Here is an 18,862-nt window from a genome sequence, read left to right as displayed (position 1 = left end):
CAGAGGGAGAATTTCATGCTAGACGCATGCAATTCCTGTCTGTCTTGCAATGTTTGGCTGTGGAGCTGTGATATTTCTCTGGGAGCAGGAAGGGCTGTGTACACACACAAGCAACAGGATTTGTTTGTTGTGTTTTCTTCTTTGTAAAAATGCTGCAGATCAGCAGTGAGCTGACATCTCCTTTCATCCGCCTTTGGCGTAATGGCTGTTATAGCTCCATAAACTGGAAACAAACAAGAAAGGTTAATATTTAATTAGATATTTTATTCTCACTCTGCTCTTTCTTTTGGTTGACAGAAACCTTGCAAGGTGCTTGTTCTAAAAGCAGATGACAGGAAACCAGTGATTTTATTTATATATATTTACAAGAGAAATGCAGGTTTACGGAGTCATTAAATGTATCCAGAGCTGCTTTTGTCTATACACAACATTGTCAGTAGGTGAAGTCTCTGTAAGGCTTTGTTGTGGCTGCAACAGCTTGCTTGCAAATGCAAATACTTTCCTTGCATCATAAGATTCTACACAAAGCAATTAAGATTACATATGAGAACTGAATGTTGCCTGGCGTAATAGATCAGACAAGTAACAAAATTAAAATTAAGATGTAAGTGCTCAGTTGGCTTGGAGCACAGGCACAGAGTTGTACAGAGATCTTAATTAAATCACTTAGACTAGATTCAGTAATGAGCTCTGCATAGGTATTTATAGTTTCCAAATTCCATTTAATTAATTCAATATTGCTCCTTTAAAAAAAAAAGAAACAAACAAACAAACATGGCCTAGTCAATGTCAACCACAGCCCAGATTCTGTCCTAAATTATATTGATTCCATGGAGTTGCACAGATGCCAGTGAAAGCAGAATTTAGCCCTAGGTGTGTGTTGTGCTGCAGTATAAATCCAAAGAGCTGTGCTTAAAAGAACATTCTTTGGGGCCTAAACTAAACAGGATTCCATTTACACACTGGATTGATATCAATCTTAAATTCTAGAATAAGAAAGAGACCAATCCATTTTTTTAGGTATTTGAGTAAATGCCAAATACTGTCTATCAGTGTTTGTTGAATGCAGAGATTTAAGGTGGAGGGGGGTGGAGGGAGAAGGAGGTTAGGAGAGATTTTCAAAATGTTGTCAGATTTATTTTAGCTGTGCTCTACAATCAGTTTTGTGTTAAAACAATACTTCACAGTATCCCTTTGGCAAGGTACAGATCTGTTTTAGAGAAATACACGTCTAGTTTAAGCAGAGTTTGAATAGTTGCAGCCAGCCAAGTGGGCCCCATTTCAGTGGAATCCACAGAAGTCTGGGTGCATTTGTACGTCTCCATTTACACGTGCCTTTACCAGGTTTGCTCATACACCTGCCGCATGTGTAAATGTGTATCCTGATGCACAAAGTCCTCCTCCAGCAAAGCACTTAAGCATGTGCCGAACTTGAAATACGTGAGTAGTCCCATTGACTTCTCAACTTTCAGTCACTCTCTGCCCGAAATGGGAAATGGAGCTAGATCTAATAAGAAAGACTTTTCTATCTCTAACATCAGAGTCTGTGGTTCACTTTTTCAACCCCGCTATCCATACAAATTTGAATACCTGAACACTCGATCTATCTATAACCAATTAAAATACTTCTCCAGTTCAGATATTTGCTGCACTGTGGCTCACGGTTCGACTGCTGCTTCACATATCTACACCAAGAGAAGCATGATGGAATAAGGTCCCGGTTCAGCAAAGCACTTAAGCATGTGCTTAAACTCCATTGATATCAAGCAGGGTTTAAAGTTAAGCACATGCTTAAGTTCTTTGCCAAATCAGAGCCACGAGGTATAAATTCCATCCAGCACTTTATTTTTTTTCCTGCCAGAGTAAGAAAGACTCCTTTGATGTGTGTATGTTAAATATAAATCTTCTTTCCTTTGTATTATTGAGAGGGCAAAGTGGGAAGAGATGCAATGGGATAAGAGGAAGGGATGCTTTCCAGGGTAACAGCCCCCAGGAATGAAAGGCTCTGCCACCTGTTCTTTCTCTTCCCTATTTCATTTTTTTGCTCTGGGGTAGGCTATAAGGAGAAGGAAGATTACTCTTTGTGCAAGGGTCTGAGGTTGGCAAGGCCAATACATTCTCCCATCACCTCCCACACTTTAAATCCCATAAATTATTAGCAGTTTGCAGGATCCATGTCTGTTCACTCCCAGCTATGCAGTCAAGTTGTGACTCCAGTCTCCGCTGCTGCTACCACTAAATACTAATCCTCTGCACTTCACTAATGCCTTCTGTGTAAGGATCCCAAAGTGCCCTGAGAACGAAGGCTCATGACAACCGTGTGCAATAAATAAGCATGATCCCCATTTCACAGAAGGAAGAATTTCAATAGAAATTGAATAACTTGTGCAAGTTTGCACAGCTAGTTGGTGGCAGAGCTAGAACTCAGCTAGAAATTATCTGCTGCACTAACCACATGACCACACACTCTTCTTCTGGTGTAAGTTCCTGCCCGCATCCATGACCACTTTACCAAGTTCTCATACAGCTCATGCGAACACACCAAATGCAGAACTTGCTGTAACTCTGGAGAGACTAAAGTGGAGAAGTGTCTCTCTCCATAGTTTGTCATGTGGCCCTAGTCCCCTCTCCTCGGGGAAGAACTAGCAAGGTTAGCTCAGGTCTTGGAGGCAGGCTCTGCAGGGAAATCAGAACACATCATTCACAAACCATAATACCGATTGTCTTGTCTGCGATGTCCTTTGTCTCATGACCGTTGCATAACACAGGAACAATGCTGTCGTCAGTATTCGAGATGAGTGGATGCATATTGATCTTAAAACCCAAACAAGTCTAGTTCAGCTGTCAACGTAGCAATATGATTGGCCAACAGGACTTCCCCTACCAGCACTCAGTGTGAAAATGTCTCTCCCGTGCCCATGTAACAGACTGTGATGAGGCTTATCAATGAGCCTCTGTAGTCTGAAGGGAACAGGGCAAAGATGTGCAGTTGAATTGACAGCAAATCATTGATTGCCACCATGCAGGCAAGTCATTTAACCTTTCAGGGATGCGGCTCATTCACTGTTATGTCCTACTGATATCGATCATAATTCATTTTCCAGCCTTTCCCATGTGCAGTGCTTAGCTGAACCATAAGGTGCGCCCTGAGCCAGCCCTTTTTGCACAGACTGCTCACAATGCAGCCTTTGCAGTGAATTTTTATCATGACAGCAGGTGCATGTTGCTAAATGCAACATGGGTGAAACATGTTGAATGCCCGAAGCAAAATCTTAAGAACAAGAGGAGGGGAGGGCAACGGGTTCTGGACATGTGAGCAGTGGGAATGATGGGCATGGGAGGTTAGGCTGGAAGAGGGTACAGACTTTTTTCTGTACTCAACGGGAAGAAGGGCACAGTGGATTCCATCTTGAAGATACTTTGGGGGAATGAGGGGAGTTGATGGGATTAAGCAAAAGCATGACTCTGGCTTCCACCGAAGAAATGGTAATAATATTTTGCCCCTTAATAGAACCTTCCAGGATCTGAAAGCGTCCTTAATTACTGTTTGAAAGACAGCCCGTAACCCATACTCTGATGAGATAGGAAAGAACTAGCAACATTTTGCAGGTATCTCCAGTTTGGCTTATCTCTATTTTGCATTGTTTCCAAATTCCTAATGATGATGGATCTGGTTGGAGGGTGAAATCTCTACACTTTTGAACTTGCAGTTTTTAATTGATAAGGCAGCTGTTGGAGCTGCCTTCAGAGACATATAAGTGGGTTAGTGAGCCCACTAACCATCACCCAATAAATCTCTCAGTTGCTGTGTGTGGATTGTTTGTTTGCTTCCTGTGCATCCTGGTTAATGTGGTTTTCTCCCCCTACATAACAAGGAGCTGTGACCTGCCTCTGGGCCCTAACCCAATGATGTTATCATGTTGGATACTAATTTTTCCAACTAACAGGGCTGCCAGAGCAGGGCGTAGTCTTTGGAAATAAATAGGAGTCGTGCTGAGAAGGTTTAGAATGTACAACTGCTTCTGTGGCAGTTATTTCTTCTGTTCTGTATAAGTACCCGGGGTGGGGTGCGGGGTGAGGGGGCAGGAGATGAGAGGCATTGAGGTGTGTGTGGGTGGAATGGCAGGACTGCTGAGTTAAAGGAATTGGATAATCCTGAAAAAGCAGTGATGCAATGGACATTGCCGGTCATTTAATCAATTCTCTGTGTGACTGTAATGAAAGAGAAAGAGCTTGAGTCTCAAAATCAGGCAAAGCCTTTCATAATGGGAATCTGTGAGTTATGCGTGTTGAGAAGGAGGTTTCATAATGTGTTTGTGAGGCACCTACAACACCAGCACACTGTATCTTAATAAAACCAGTACACTTTAGTGTACTATCTGGGTGGATTGGTAACAGGTCGGACCTTTCATTTCTGGATCACCAGTTTGATCCAGGGCAAGTTACCAGTAACTAAAAGTAGTTACCATCTGAAGGCTATTTGATAGCCTACCTGAAATGAGCTGCCAGTTTAAGTTAAGTTATGTCACTAGTGGGCATGTGTCTGCATCATAAAGACCATCACTATAATTGCTACCTTTGTTGGCAGTCTTAGCAGAAGTGCAGCCTGGATTCCCCTTTCTCCGCTGTGGTTAGTCCTGAGGCACACTGAGAGGGTGATCTATTGAGAAGCTTGAACAGCTACTGCTCATATTATACTATGGGTAGAGGCCTCCAACCATCAGGGTTCTCAGTCCATCACCTCTCACCAGCATGGATTTCACTGTAATCGAAGGGATGAGGGCAATACAATAACTAATTCTTATTTTGAACTTTTAATGTATAGATCTCCATCTGCTTTCCAGAGCTCATTAAATAGCAAAATTGGAGAGAGTTCAGAGAACAGCTCTGAGAATGATTAAACGGTTGGAAAACGTCCTTTTTAGTGATAGACTCAAGAAGCTCAGTCGATTTTGTTTATCAAAGAGAAGGTTAAGGGGTGACTTGATCACAGCCTATAAGTAACTATGTGGGGAACAGAAATCTGTTAACTGAGGTTTTTCATCTAGCAGACAAAGTTATAACAAGATCCGGGGCTAGAAAATGAAGCTAGACAAATCCAAAGTAGAAATAAGATACAGATTTTGAACAGTGAGGGTAGTTGACCAGAAAAACAACATACCAAGGGTTGTGGTGGGTTTCTCCATCACTAGAATTCCTTAAATCAAGATTGGCTGCTTTTCTAAAAGACACACACTCTAGTTCAACCACAGCTATTGGACTTGAAGCAGGAATTAATTCAGGGATGTCCTATGGCCTGTGTTGTGGAGGAGGTTGGACTAGCTGATCATAATGGTCCCTTCTGACCTTGTTCTACAGGTGGGGAAATTGAGGCATGGAGCAATGCAGTGACTCAGCTAAAGCCACATAGTGTGTTTGTAACGGTGCTGGGAATAGAGCCCTGAGCCCCAGAGGGTATGTCTACACTGTACACTATGCTCGGGCTCTAACTCAGGTTTGAGCCCAAGCCATCCACACACAAATCAGTCTGACTTGGGTCAGCCAGCACTCATGACCCAGGTCCTAGAACCCTGCTAGGAGGGTGGGTCAGAGCCTGAGCCCCACTATGATTCAGACCCAAGCCCTGTCATTTTGCAGTGTGGACGCAGCTCAAACCACAGACCTGAGTCAGAAAGGCTGCATAGTGGACTATGGCATGTTAATATGGCTGCAAGACCTGGGTCCAGCATTGTAAGCCAAGCTTACAATGCAGCGTGTAGGTTCAAGTACAGGCTTGGAAACACCAGGTCCACATGCCCAGGTCCCACTGACCCGGGATTACAATGCAGTGTAGACATATCCAAAGAGACCCAGAACACAAACACCTTTAAAACAGAGTGAATCATGTTCTGCCAGCTTGTTCGATGGATGCTCAGCACCCTTGGGTATGTAGTGGTATAAAGATTGATTTCTTGATTAAACTGCAATGTTTGGTATAATTAAGGAAGTCGTCTAAGTTCAGAAAGTCATTTAGATACTCTTAATTGGATTGGGGGAGGGCACTTTCTCACAGTGAGAAACGAGCACAGTGGCTGTTGCATTGAATTAAGAGCCTTCTTTCACTCTTAGACCACATGTGCAGTTGCTGCTGATGTCAATGGGAGATACAGGTGCGGATTACCACCAGTATATAGCCCCTTGAGTACATTGCAGTTCACCCTGTAGGCATCTCATTCTTAACCTCACTGCAGGCCTAAACAGGTCTGACTCCATTGATGCCGATGGAATTTATTATTATTTGTATTACGATAGTGCCTAGAAACTCCAGCTGAGATCAAAACTGTGTTATAATAGGTGCTGTACTAACATACGGTGAGAGACAGTCTCTGCCCCACAGAGATTGCAGTCTTTAGACAAGACCAACAGGGGAAATAGAGGTACAGAGAGGTGAAGGGGCTAGCCCAAGGTCATTGGCAGTGCCAGGAACAGAACCAAGGTCCCCTGAGTCCTAGTCCAGTGGCCTTCTTCTTTAACCATTTACTAGCTCCTTTCATAAAGAAAGCTTTTCAGTTTAAAGCATTTCCATTACACAAAGCTGTGCTGCTTCAATAGAAAAAGTCCCTTTGTTGTGTTGTTTTTGCTTCCCTTCCATGAGACGTTCCACTTGTCTGCAGTAGTCCACTGGCATCTCAGTGTCATGTAGAGTTTCATATTTTTTATTTAAAAACCCCCAACAACTTTTCCCTTGATCAAACAAATTGTTCCATTATTCTAGTTCTTGGCAAAAAGCTCCATTTTCTGCGTTTGTTTTGTTGTTTGTGACATTAAAAGACAAGACGCCAGGCTGCCTTGAGGATCTTCTTTTGTTTGGCAAGGAAATGTCAGAGTGAATATGGAAATCTGAAGTTCACTCCTGGAATTAGTGTCTGCATTGCAAACTGTTTTTATTCAAGAAATGTTAATTGCACAGTAAATTGTAGGGCTGTCAAATAAGATTCGGTGAAAAGATCAATTCACATTAGATAGAGGAAATCACATTTCTAGACAGAAGAAATTAATTTAGGGAAAATCAGTAAGTCAGGCTGAGGCTGTGCTAGTTTGAATCATTGTTTATCTGAGCTGTATGGTGGTAGTGTTTCTTTAAAGGTTAAGCCAGGTAGATGAAATTGTGGCTGCATAGGTACGTCAGTGCATGTATTTTTAAAGGGACATGGCCCCATATTTAGGTTTTGAAGGGGAAAAAGTTTTACAAAACCTAATATTAATTTTGCATGCAAAGAGTAAGTGTTGTAATTTTGAGGAGGATACACTATAAAAATCATGAGTCAGTCCTGCCCATAAATGAGATTTTAAACAATAATAATGGTTTAGTTCTTTTTATTTGCCTTCTGGTCTGGAGCTTTTAGGTTTACATTTTCAAGCTTTTCTCTGTAACCTGAGGGTTAGAAGTTTTTTTTTTTTTAAATCAAAGCTGAGATTTTCATGTAATCACATGACTCTGGGAGCTGGAGCTTTAAGAAATACACCAAATATAGTATGACTCATGATCAGATTGGGAGTTGGCAACATTTTTTGTTATGTTTGAATAAAATCACTGAATCCCTGCTTTAATTGCCAAACTGAACTCAACCTTAACTATGCAACAGTGACTGGTTGCTTACATTATGGAAATGTTTCCATGATATTAAAAACAATTAAAAACAGAGATGCTTTTTTGTTGCTGTGGGATTCCAGCCCAAATATTAAAATATTTTCCTATGGTGGATTCACCTCTTTGCAGAGCAGACAGCTCATGGCCTGTGCACACTTAGGTCTCACTTAATTCCACAAAAAAAGGCTGGAGTGCAAGTTAAATAGAGTGTAGGACTTGTGCAGACCTTTTGCTTTAAGTGGAATTCACCTCAATGCATTAAAACCAGAAAATGAAACTGACCAGTTTGTTTTTGAGTGAAGTTCAAACACTAAACTAACAGCATAAATGGCAAAGAGCTGTTCAGTTTTATAATCAGAGGTGGTATCAGTGAAGGAAGTAAAGAATGTTTTTCTTTGAAGTGCATGAGTGTTTTAAGCTCACAGCATTTGTGTAACTACAAAACAGTCTTGGCACAGGCCTCCTAAATGTACAGTGCAAAGCAACAATTCCTTCCCTTGAAGTCCCCTGGTTAGATCTCTCTAGTCTTCCACTGGACCTCCTCGGTCATTGTTAATTTGCTACCTTTTTAAAGGGTTGTGTTGAGCAAAACTTTAAACTGCCATGGATTTGGCCACAGCTTGGTTGTCTGTCTAGTCTTGATTCATGAACCAAAATTATCCCATTGTGTCACCTGTAGAGTACAAGATACAGAGACACCAGCTAAGTTTCCCGGGCTGCTGCACAACGTAGACAAACTTGTCTTCAGTGGTTGGCTAAGATCAAATGTGACTTTAACATCTAATATGTCCTCTATCGAGGGACTGTATCCTGTCTGTGCAGCAGAGAGATTGCAATTCATGGCTTAACAGGTCTCCTCCTTATCCAGCCACTATGATCTTTTAATTCTCTCATTCATAGTCATAATCACCTCCATTTATATATCACCTTCCATCCAGAAGGATCCCAGAGTGTAGGACAAACCCTGCTAAGATTTATATCCTGTACAAGCCGAATGATTTTAACAGTTGCTTTAACAGGATTAGGAACAGAGATAATTTATGCCACCATTGAAATGCCACTGCCTCTTGCATGCAGCACAGCAGCCATGGCTATGCACTTTTTACAACATGTTGTTGGTTTTTGTTTTAAGGGGAAATGGAGACTAATTTATCCACCTGAACCTGGAGGGGTAATGTTTATATAAAGCTCATGGGAAAGTGGCACTGAAGTTGCATCTAGTTCGGTCAGGCTTAATCTGATTTTTTTAAGATCAGTATGGAATGATGGGCCTTGTCAGTGGCCCATCAAATGAAAGGCTGTTACTGCCTGTAATGTGGGACACTCACCTCTTGAGCACCTCCTGCTGTTGCATCTGGTACTGAAGGACTTTTCCTGCTCCTGGTGCCCCCTGTAGGTTGTTGACGTTGCTTGGTAGGTCTTCAATGGCTCGGCCCTCTGGTCAAGTCATACAGTCAAAAATGTGCGAACCCCTTCCGGGATTGCAAAAGTGCAACAAACTACCTGTCCTCACCAGGGTCTTCAGCCCTGTCTCTGGACCCTTTAAATCCTGCCCTTTGCTCAGGCATCTTGTCCCCTTCTCGAGGCTTAGGCCACTCGGCCAGTGAGGGAACCCGGACCTGCCCACTACTCTGGGTTCCAACCCAAGGACCCTGTAAACAGCAGCCACGTACTGCTCCCTTCAGTTAGTTGCTGCTTCATTCCCTGGGCCTCTTCCCACATGACCACTTTCCTTTCACTCGTTACCTTAGGATTAGAGTTCTCAGGTCCTCTTGTTCCCAGGTCCAGTAAATGCAGCCTGTTGATCGTCTGTGGCCAGAGAGGAGCACCCTTCCTCACCCCTCTGGTCCCAGCAAAGAATGGGGCAGAATCTCACTGGAATATAGAGGAGAGGGGAAAACTGAGAGTGTGGGGCTTCTTTCTATTCTGTATAGTTTTTTTATAATGGACACCTCATTGCTGTATCTGAGCGCCTTCCAGCAGTGCGTTAAGCAACGTGACTATACATCTGGCCTGCGTTGCTTGTTTATGCTATCCCCAGAGGGAGAAGTGTGTGCACTGGAGTGTCATGTTCTGGTAGTTTGTTATACCTGTTGCTATGTGTTTATATTATGAAAGGCAAGGTCAAAGAAAGGAGTTTTGCACTTGGCATGGAAAGTGGTGGTGAGGTTTGTGGTGGCCTGGAGTTTCCCAGGCAGTTCATTCCACAGTCTTGGTCCTCCCCTGAGGAGCTTCTTCAGAGCAAGGGCTCAGTTCCAACCTCCTTATTCAGGTCCAGATTCTGATCTTATTTACACTGATGTAAATCAGGAGTAGCTCCACTAATGTCAGTGGAGTTGCACCGGCGTAAAAGTGGTGTGAGTCAAGAATCGAGCCCTCGGTGTTTTTCATCACTATTTAAGTTAGGAGTCTGTGCTTAGAGACAATAGCGATGAGCTCTGAACAAGGGCTCAGGACTAGAGGGTGCTGAGCACCAAGGCCCTGAGGTAAGTAAAGCACTCAGGTAAATACTTACCTTTAAGTTGGAACTATTTGTGTGCTTAAAGTTCAGCTAGTGCTTAAGTGCTGTACTCAGGGGGCTGGAACAATTTGTATAGTGGGGTACTGAGAGCCATTGAACCAAACTGTAAACCTTGTATATGATGGAAACCACTTCAAGCCAGGGGGTCCGGCAGCCCCCCTAGTTCCAGCACTTAGGGCCGTACTGGATCAGGGTCTTGGTGTTCGGCCCCTTGCAAGACTGTGCTTTAAACACCGAATATAAATAGGCAGATCCTTGGTTAACCATCCTGACTTCTCTTCTCTCAACCTAGCAAATGAAGGTTCAGGTTATTAAAAGGTATTGCCCTGAGCCTAAACAAAGGGGGTTAAAATGCTTGTGAATAAGGGCTGGATGAATTAGCAACGAATGGAGTTTTAAAAGTTGGAAGGGTTAACGATTCAGAGTGGTGCTGGGAAAGCCTGGGCACAGATCCCATCCTTTGTTAATGAGATCTCTGTGTGTGTGCAACACCCACATATTGCCTTTGGAAAGCTTACCCCCAAGAGCGCTGGGTTTTACAACTTAGCAAAAAAATGTGCCTGACGAAACATCTGTTTCCCAGATCAACCCTAAGGTACACAGAACTACGTCTGAGCCTTGGCACAGCAACCCTCACGCGCCTTGGGTTGCAGTCTTATTACCTGACATTTGTAACGATTGCAACGGACTCTCAGGGTCGTTCCGCTTGGGGGATTTTCCGTTCCCCCCAGCAGGATCTGATTGATGGATTGATTGCGTGTGTGTTGGACTCAGCATGTAAAAATATCCATTTATAAAAGAAAACCCTCCTCGCTTCCCAGAACGTTGAGAACATGTTTTAAGTCATGTGTTGAGGCTTTATACCTCAGCCATGCAACCACCATGGCAGACTGACTTTAGACAATACAATGGTAGAGGGTGTAATGATGGAACATGCTTGGAGAGGAACGTGCACATTCTAGGTCTTGTACCCAATGAGTGAAAATATGTCTTGTATAGTGGGACTAGTTAAACTGTGTCCGCAGATGGAAGGGACCCCATTAAAATGCATACTGCAGCATATGGCACATTGCCTACTGAACTGGGCTCCATAGACTCAGAAGTGCAATGATTATCTGCTTAAGTTCAGTGTGCTTTGAGCTTGGTAACTTGGTGAGAGCTAATACACTGTATATGGGTGGCTGACAAATGGGTTAATCCTAAAACATGATGGGACAGATTCTGTGGGAAAGCTCCACTGGATTCAGTGGAGTTCCCCCAGTTTTCACACCCACAGAGAATTGGGTCCATGGTTTCCAAAGACACAGGGATGCAGGATGGGGAACAGAGGGGAGGAAAAGGGGATTTGGAGAACTGCAGTGAAATTGCCTTAAAGCAGTGAATAAAGATTACCTGGAATTCCTTTTCTTTATTAGAGCAGCTTCTCTAAAGTGTGAATGCCACAACCATTTTCCCTATCAAATTAATGGTGCATATCCTCTGACATGATGCTAGCAGCCAAATTGCTGGGTCCCAAGAAAGGAAATAATCCTGTATATCTATATATGAAAATAATTTACTGCAAATAAAGACTGGGGTAAATTATGCTCTATTATCATATGAGTGCAAAGGCAGAATAACGTCTTTGGCTTCACTGGAGTTAGTGTGGATTTATGCTGGTGTAACTGTCAGCAGAATTTGACCCATTGGGCCTAATTCTCCTCTTACACCAGGTAGAACTCAATTGACTTTGATGGAATTACTCCTGATTTGCACCTGTATAAGTGAGAAGAGTTTTGGACCCATTGTCTTTGCAACAGACAAAATACATTAGGAGATCATGGATCAGATAGTGGGCTTGATTCTGATCTCACTTATACTGGTGTAAATCAAAAGCAACTCCATTTAAGTTGATTGAGTTACACTGGTTTTACACCAGTGTAAGTGGGATCAGAATCAGACCCACTGGTTTTGTACCTGTAATATGCATTGGGAATGAAATGCTGAATATGTGCCTCTCCTTCCTTACACTTCTCTCCATTCCAACACCTTGTCTCTGTTTGATGTTGTATGACTGTATCTAAGATCTGAACTGTGTTCGGGAATGTAGTTAGAGGCCCAATCCTTCAACCTTTACTCATGGAGAAGATTTAGGCCTTATAATTTTTAGTACATCAGATTTGTGTCATCTCCAGATCAGTGTCCTAGGCCCTTGCCTGCATTCCAACTAAATCTGCCATTGATTGCAGTGGTGCAGCATTAAGTCCCAAGGTCTTGATCCAAAGTGCATTGAAGTCAATGGGAATCTTTCCATTGTTTTCAAGGGGCTTTGGATCAGGCTGTTAATAAGGCAGGAATGCTCTTTGACCAGACTGCTCACAGCGATGAGAGAAGTGGGAGAGGGCACTTTTGAAAGAGCTCTGATGTGTAAAGAGTAAAAGGAAAAGTACATAGATCAGGTAGAGGAACTGAATTATTGTGTCTGATTGTTTCCATCAACAAGAATTTATAGACTTTTAGTGGCTGTAAACATATAATTATGCCTTTCCAAATTGGAATGAGAGGTATTTTACTGTTTGAGACACGTTGTTTTGTTTGTTTTTAGAAAGCCATAGGCCAGAAAGCTGCTGGCACAGTGCACAGACACTGCTGACATTTATTACTGGCAGCAGTGCTTCACTGAGTCTGCAAACAGCCTGAAACAATCGTTTTGAGAGGCCTGAATTGCCCCCACCTTATCTCAGCAGAGTGTTTAACTCTGGACTAACAATGACAATAGAATATTAATATTAGCTCTTTCATGTTCGAAACATCCAGACCTCAGAGACCTTCAATAGTGGATTTCAATAGATATTTATTTTAGAGAAGAAGGGTTAAATGGATCCTTTACATCAGTATCACTTAAGTAGAAGCCAGTTAGAGAAGTTAAACCAATGAAGGGTCTTCCCATACTGCCTGCCATTAGAGTGTAACAGGGACAGATGGCAAATGATGCATACGGCCATTGGTGATAGGTGGAAGGGGAAATGTTCTCGTATTGATGAAAGTGATGGGAGGTGGGCAGAGATATACAGGAGGTCAGACTAAACAATTATAATGGTCCCTTCCAGCCTTTTGTTATTTGCAGTGTTTATTGTAGCCGTGTTGGTCATAGGATAGGAGAGAGACAAGGTGGGTGAGGTAATATTTTTTATTGGACCAACTTCTGTGGATGGAAGCACAAAAGCTTGTCCTTTCCATCCACAGAAGTTGGTCCAATAAATGATATTACCTCACCCACTTTGTCTCCTTTTAGCCTTGACGTCTATTAATCTGAATGGTTACAAACACAGGGGAAAAATTGTAGTGTAGACAGGCCTAGCTCCAATGGCCCTGATTTCAGGGGAAATTGGGATCTTTGCAGCTTGGTTCCTTCTTAGTCTCTGCACAGTTACCAGATGCAGAGCTATGTGGGCCTGGCGAGATGCAGTGTAATCCTTCCAGCAGCTCTTTCTATGAGGCTTTTTGTAGGAGCCAGGGAGTCTGCATGCTATCTCCAATTATAAGGGAACCATTTAGGTTAATGTGTAATGGACTTGAAAGGATCTGAGTGGAAACCAGAGTGAAATCAGCTTGGCAAAATCATAACAAGGGGGGAGAAAGCCCTGCACTGTCCCAATCTCTCATCATGATGTATGCAGACTTGTTGGCTCCTGCTGTACAAGGTTTGTAAACTACTCAACTCTGCTAGTGAAAGGTACAAGAGTGACAGGTTCCTCACTTGATTCACACAGAAGATACAGCACAGGCAGGTGCAATGCAAGCTTCTCCTATGACACACCTCCAGCACTGATCCCCTGGTGTGATCTGGAGGGACTAGGCTGAGTGGAGAGAGGGGAGTTAATTCCTTGGCCTTTTTCCTGAGCCTGCTAGTGAAGGTGACAATTACGATGGAGGGTTTAGTCATGAGGACACTTATCCACTGGGAACCTAACTGACATCCTTCACCCTTCCTGCCTCCCTCCCCCAAACCGCTACTCATTTCACATCTGCTATTGAACAGCTGTGAGATTGCAACAACTGCCATTCCCACCAGCTAGGACCTCAATCAATCCAGTGACATGGGGCTGGTCTACACTAAGGGGAAAAATCGATATAAGATACGCAACTTCAGCTACGTGAATAACGTAGCTGAAGTCGAAGTATCTTATATCGATAACTTACCCGTCCTCACGGCGCGGGATCGATCTCCGGGGCTCTCCATATCGACGCTGCCACCGCCGTTCGCGGTGGTGGAGTTCCGGAATCGATATAAGCGCGTTCGGGGATCGATATATCGCGTCTAGATGAGACGCGATATATCGATCCCTGAAAAATCGATCGCTACCCGCCGATACGGCGGGTAGTGTAGACGTAGCCTGAGAAGCGAAAGGCTCTGTATCCTGTTACCAACAATCCCCTCAACCATCCAACTTCCTCTCCTTGCCCTCCCAAGCTGCTGCGCCTAAAGCATTTCAGATCGTCTGCGGCAAGCATCTACTACTCAAGTCTTCTGTATGTCAGAGTGAAAGGTGACATAGGCATTAAAAGTGTCATTGTATGGGGGTTGCATTATACATTTCAAGGGTCATTGTAGAAAACAATAGATTAAATGAATGTAGTACTCTGGCTTCAATTATCTGGATTTTAAATATAAAAGAGAGTCACCTCTGTTTGTAAATAAATATGCTGCTTGCCTGGTTATATACTCCCAGTATCACAGATTAGATACCTGTCACCCAGATGTGGGTTGAAACCCAAAGGTTTTTTGCTTCTGTTACTAGGATCATCCTGCTGTCATATGGATGTTGTAGCTCACTACTCCCCTATTGTATTTCATCGCTGAGTACAAAACTTCATGGACAATATGATCTGCAGTGCCAACCTAGTTATAGAAACAAAGGACATTATCAGTAAGGCCTTGATTCTGCAAGGAGGTGAGCGCCATCACGTGGAGACACTCCTGATTTATATTGCTGTAAGTGAGAACCTAGTAGGACTTTCTGGCTACTGTGCTTCTCAGCCTAATTAAGAAAGGGAGGAAGTCCTGATAATCACATGTCAGTATTTTCAGAAACAAAGTAGGCATGCAAATTCCTTGAGGGGAGGGACTGACCTTTTTTATTATCTGTGTATGTGTGTATTGTGACCAGCACAATGGGGCCCTGATCTCTGATGGGAGCCCGTGATCACTATCATAGTCCAAAAAGTAATCTGCAAAATAGCACTCGAGTGTAATAAATATGATGGATAGATTTGTATGATGACCTGTGATGGAAAGATAAAAGCAGCTGGCTGAACAGCTGCACAGCAGTTACACAAAATTAACTAAGTTTGGTATTAAATGAGCTAGGACTTTTAAGATACAAGTAATGTTGCCTGTAGGGGGGTAGGACTAGCTGGCTCAAGGGGTTGCTAACTGTGATTTATACTGCAGCAGCACCAAGAGACCCCAATCATAGACCAGGGTTCCAGTGTGCTAGGTGCTGCACAAATGCAGAACAATAAGAAAGTCCCTGCCTTGAGGAACTTACAATCTAAGTACTTAGATCTGAAGTCCCTCACTTATGGATCACTCTTCAATTCCTAATGGACAAACATCCGCACCCCAAAAAACACCATCGCAGGTGACAACCACATGGTAGTGTTGGCAGAGGGCCATGGAAACAACTCCCATCTCAACAGCTAGCTGTGGACCCTTTAGCTCAGGGTTGAGAGTTCCTTGCAAGGCACCGTTGAGGGGCACTGGCGCTGCTCTTTTCTGTGCTCTCTCTGTTCTGAGGACTTCACGTTAAACTTACTTTTTAAATAATAAATTCTAATCCAAATTGAAATGGGATATATTTTTCCTTTGGTCAGACGAGGACCCAAGAAGCTGCATTTTGACCTAGTATTGTGACTAAAGTATAGGTTGGAAGCAGGGGCGGCTCTAGCAATTTCGCCGCCCCAAGCACGGCGGCATGTTGCGGGGGGCGCTCTGGCAGTCGCCGGTCCCGTGGCTCCGGTGGACCTCCTGCAGACGTGCCTGCGGAGGGTCCGCTGGTCCCGCGGCTCTGGTGGAGCATCCGCAGGCACGCCTGCGGGAGGTCCACTGGAGCCGCAGGACCAGTGGACCCTCCGCAGGCACGCCTGCGGGAGGTCCACCGGAGCCGCCTGCCGCCCTCCCGGCGACAGGCAGAGCGCCCCCGCGGTATGCCGCCCCAAGCATGCGCTTGGCACGCTGGGGTCTGGAACCGGCCCTGGTTGGAAGGAGAGACCAGAAAGTAATTAGAGTAATCACTGTGAGAAATGATGAAAGGAAGGCTGTGCTGCAAAAAGCCTGGTTAAAAATCCTATGAATTGTCCACAGGCCAGTGGTAGCTGAAGAAAAGAAAACCTGATGATAAATGTTTTGTTATGCTTTTGAACAGAATATAAAACAGAATGCTATTGAATCCCCAGCGTGTGGGCTAGTGATTTAAAAAACTGTGCACACCGTGTACTGAACAAAAGTACCACCACAAAAGGGATGGAATACTGGCAATCAATAACTTCATTTTAAGACATTATGAATCAATTTACTGGAGCATATCCACTACTGCATCTAAATTTAACATCTCGAAGTGCAGGGAAAGGGGGAAAAAAGGTTTCAGACAATTGTCAACAAAGCAATTAATCTTGGTGTTGTCTCCATAACAAAGATATTTAAAGCTCATATTTAGTGATATCATTAGGCAAAGACAGAAAAAATCCAAATACCCAGTCCTGGAGAGTATCTGCTATACCAGAGGAGGAGGACTTGAAGGAGAATTTCTTATAGTAAATAGCATTGTCACAGTTGGGAGAAAATATGGTTTGAGCCTATGCATTTCAAAGAGACCTACATCAGGGGCATTTGATCTTTGTCTAAATGAGGGTTTTGTTTGCAGTTTGCTGGGAACCTAAGGGTCACACCGAGCACCTGACCTTGACAGGCGTTAGGTGCCTCCTGTAGGATCCTATAGGCTCTTAGATATAATAGTGATGAGGGACCTATCAGAACTAGGTACATATTGTTTCATTTCCCACAGTTATGGTTAGTGTTAATCAATAGCTCTGTAACTTGTGATAGTTTTAACCATGTGTCATTGGATTTAAGATGCCTTGTGCCAAACACAGAACAGGCTACTTAGTTATTCTCTAACTTGGATTGACACAGAAATCATTCTAACAAAGGCTAATGTTATCCCAAGTACACTTGTCTTGGTGGTGAAAGACCTGAGTCATGTCAGGTTATTCAAACAGTCAGGCATGCGCAAACTTTAACTTCAATCAGCACCTTTCAGGATTGGATACCTGGTTTGCATCAAATAGAGCAGACTACAGTCACTGTAATTTGAATATGGAATTAAGTCATTGGGCCCTGATTCACCAGTGTGTTTAAATGCTTTGCTGAACTGGGGCTTTGGAACACTGAATGCTAGGACCTGTAGGATCTAGTATAGATGCGATAAATCAACCACTGAGCACTCTCCTGTCAACTCCAGTACTCCACCAGAATGAGGAGTGCAAGCAGAGTTGACAGGAGACACCACGGTAAATAGATCTAAGTACGTTGACTTCAGCGACGCTATTCATGTAGCTGAAGTTGCGTATCTTAGATCGACCCTGTGTGGTAGTGTAGACAAGCCCATAGTTTCTATGTTAATCCCTTATGAAACCTGTGAGTTGCATCTCAGTTCTAAAAATTTGGCTCATCACAACCTGCATTGTAGAGCGCAGGTCTCTGTCAGATCAAATACAATGCCTAGGAGGTTTCCTTGGTTTAAATAAAAACATGAGCCTCTTGAATAATATTCATCAGACACAAGATTGGAAAGCCAGGGAAATCTCTTGTGCCTACTACAGAAAAGTGCATTTGTCAGAATAATTCAAAAATATTGTTCACAGTACAAGTGAACCAGACCATGGCCTTCTAAATCCAGACTGGGATGTCAAGAGACAGAAGTTCAGTCAATAGTAAACTATGAGACAGAATGTAAGGGCCTAAGACTCCAACAGCAAATTAAATATATGCAGCAACCACCAAACTGGGAAAACTAAGTTAATAATGAGTGTTTTAAAAATTACATTATCAGCTCAGATTCTGCCATACGGAATAGTATAATTAAACTGCACATGATCAATTACCTTAATGCACTTTTACCACTGGTATAATACTCTCTACTGGATCACTCTCTGATTAAGGTTGCTGTAATTTTATTCCCCAATTACTTTAGGCTGCCTACTAGAATAAGGGACTGATCTTTATTCAGAGGATCAGTCTCAAGAGGCAAAGATTTCAATGTGGCTGTTTAACTGGGCAGATCTAGATGTGCATATGGGAGCCCCAAAGAGCCACAACTCAAACAAATGGCTAGTGTTCATCCAACCACTAGCTTAATATCTAGGGCGAAAAAGAAGCACCCACTGTTGGATCAAGATACTTCTTACAAGAATATTTTGGACTATAATAATAATATATTGGACTATTTAAAAAAATTAAAATAGCCAGCTATTAAAAGGGGGGAAATATTCTTCAAATACTTAAAAGCCCTCTTCAAATATCAGGCAATTTTACAGGCCTATCGTGTGCAAAATCCCAAAGCAATTTAGGATCTAGCCTGAAATCCTTATCTCCCTTGGGAGCCATTGCAAAACATGCCAGACACAAATCCTCAAGACAATGACACTTGATAAGGAAATAATAATTAATT

The 18,862-nt window shown here is 43.0% G+C and overlaps 1 protein-coding gene across 3 annotated transcripts in view; it reads left to right on the top strand.

Annotated features, from left to right (window-relative positions):
• Positions 1 to 18,862, top strand: part of DHX40 (DEAH-box helicase 40) — an 84,057-nt gene that overhangs the window by 36,392 nt on the left and 28,803 nt on the right. The window contains exon 1 of one of the 3 annotated variants that reach the window (XM_044993787.1): positions 3,582 to 3,609. The exons of the other annotated variants lie outside the window; for them this stretch is intronic. The gene's annotated coding sequence lies outside the window, so the exon portion shown is untranslated. Of the gene's footprint in view, positions 1 to 3,581; positions 3,610 to 18,862 lie in introns of those variants that run through there. 3 annotated transcript variants of the gene reach the window in all.

The sequence above is a fragment of the Mauremys mutica genome, chromosome 19 (genome assembly GCF_020497125.1).
Source record: "Mauremys mutica isolate MM-2020 ecotype Southern chromosome 19, ASM2049712v1, whole genome shotgun sequence".
Taxonomy (NCBI): Eukaryota; Metazoa; Chordata; order Testudines; family Geoemydidae; genus Mauremys; species Mauremys mutica.
This window is presented reverse-complemented; position numbering and strand designations above follow the sequence as displayed.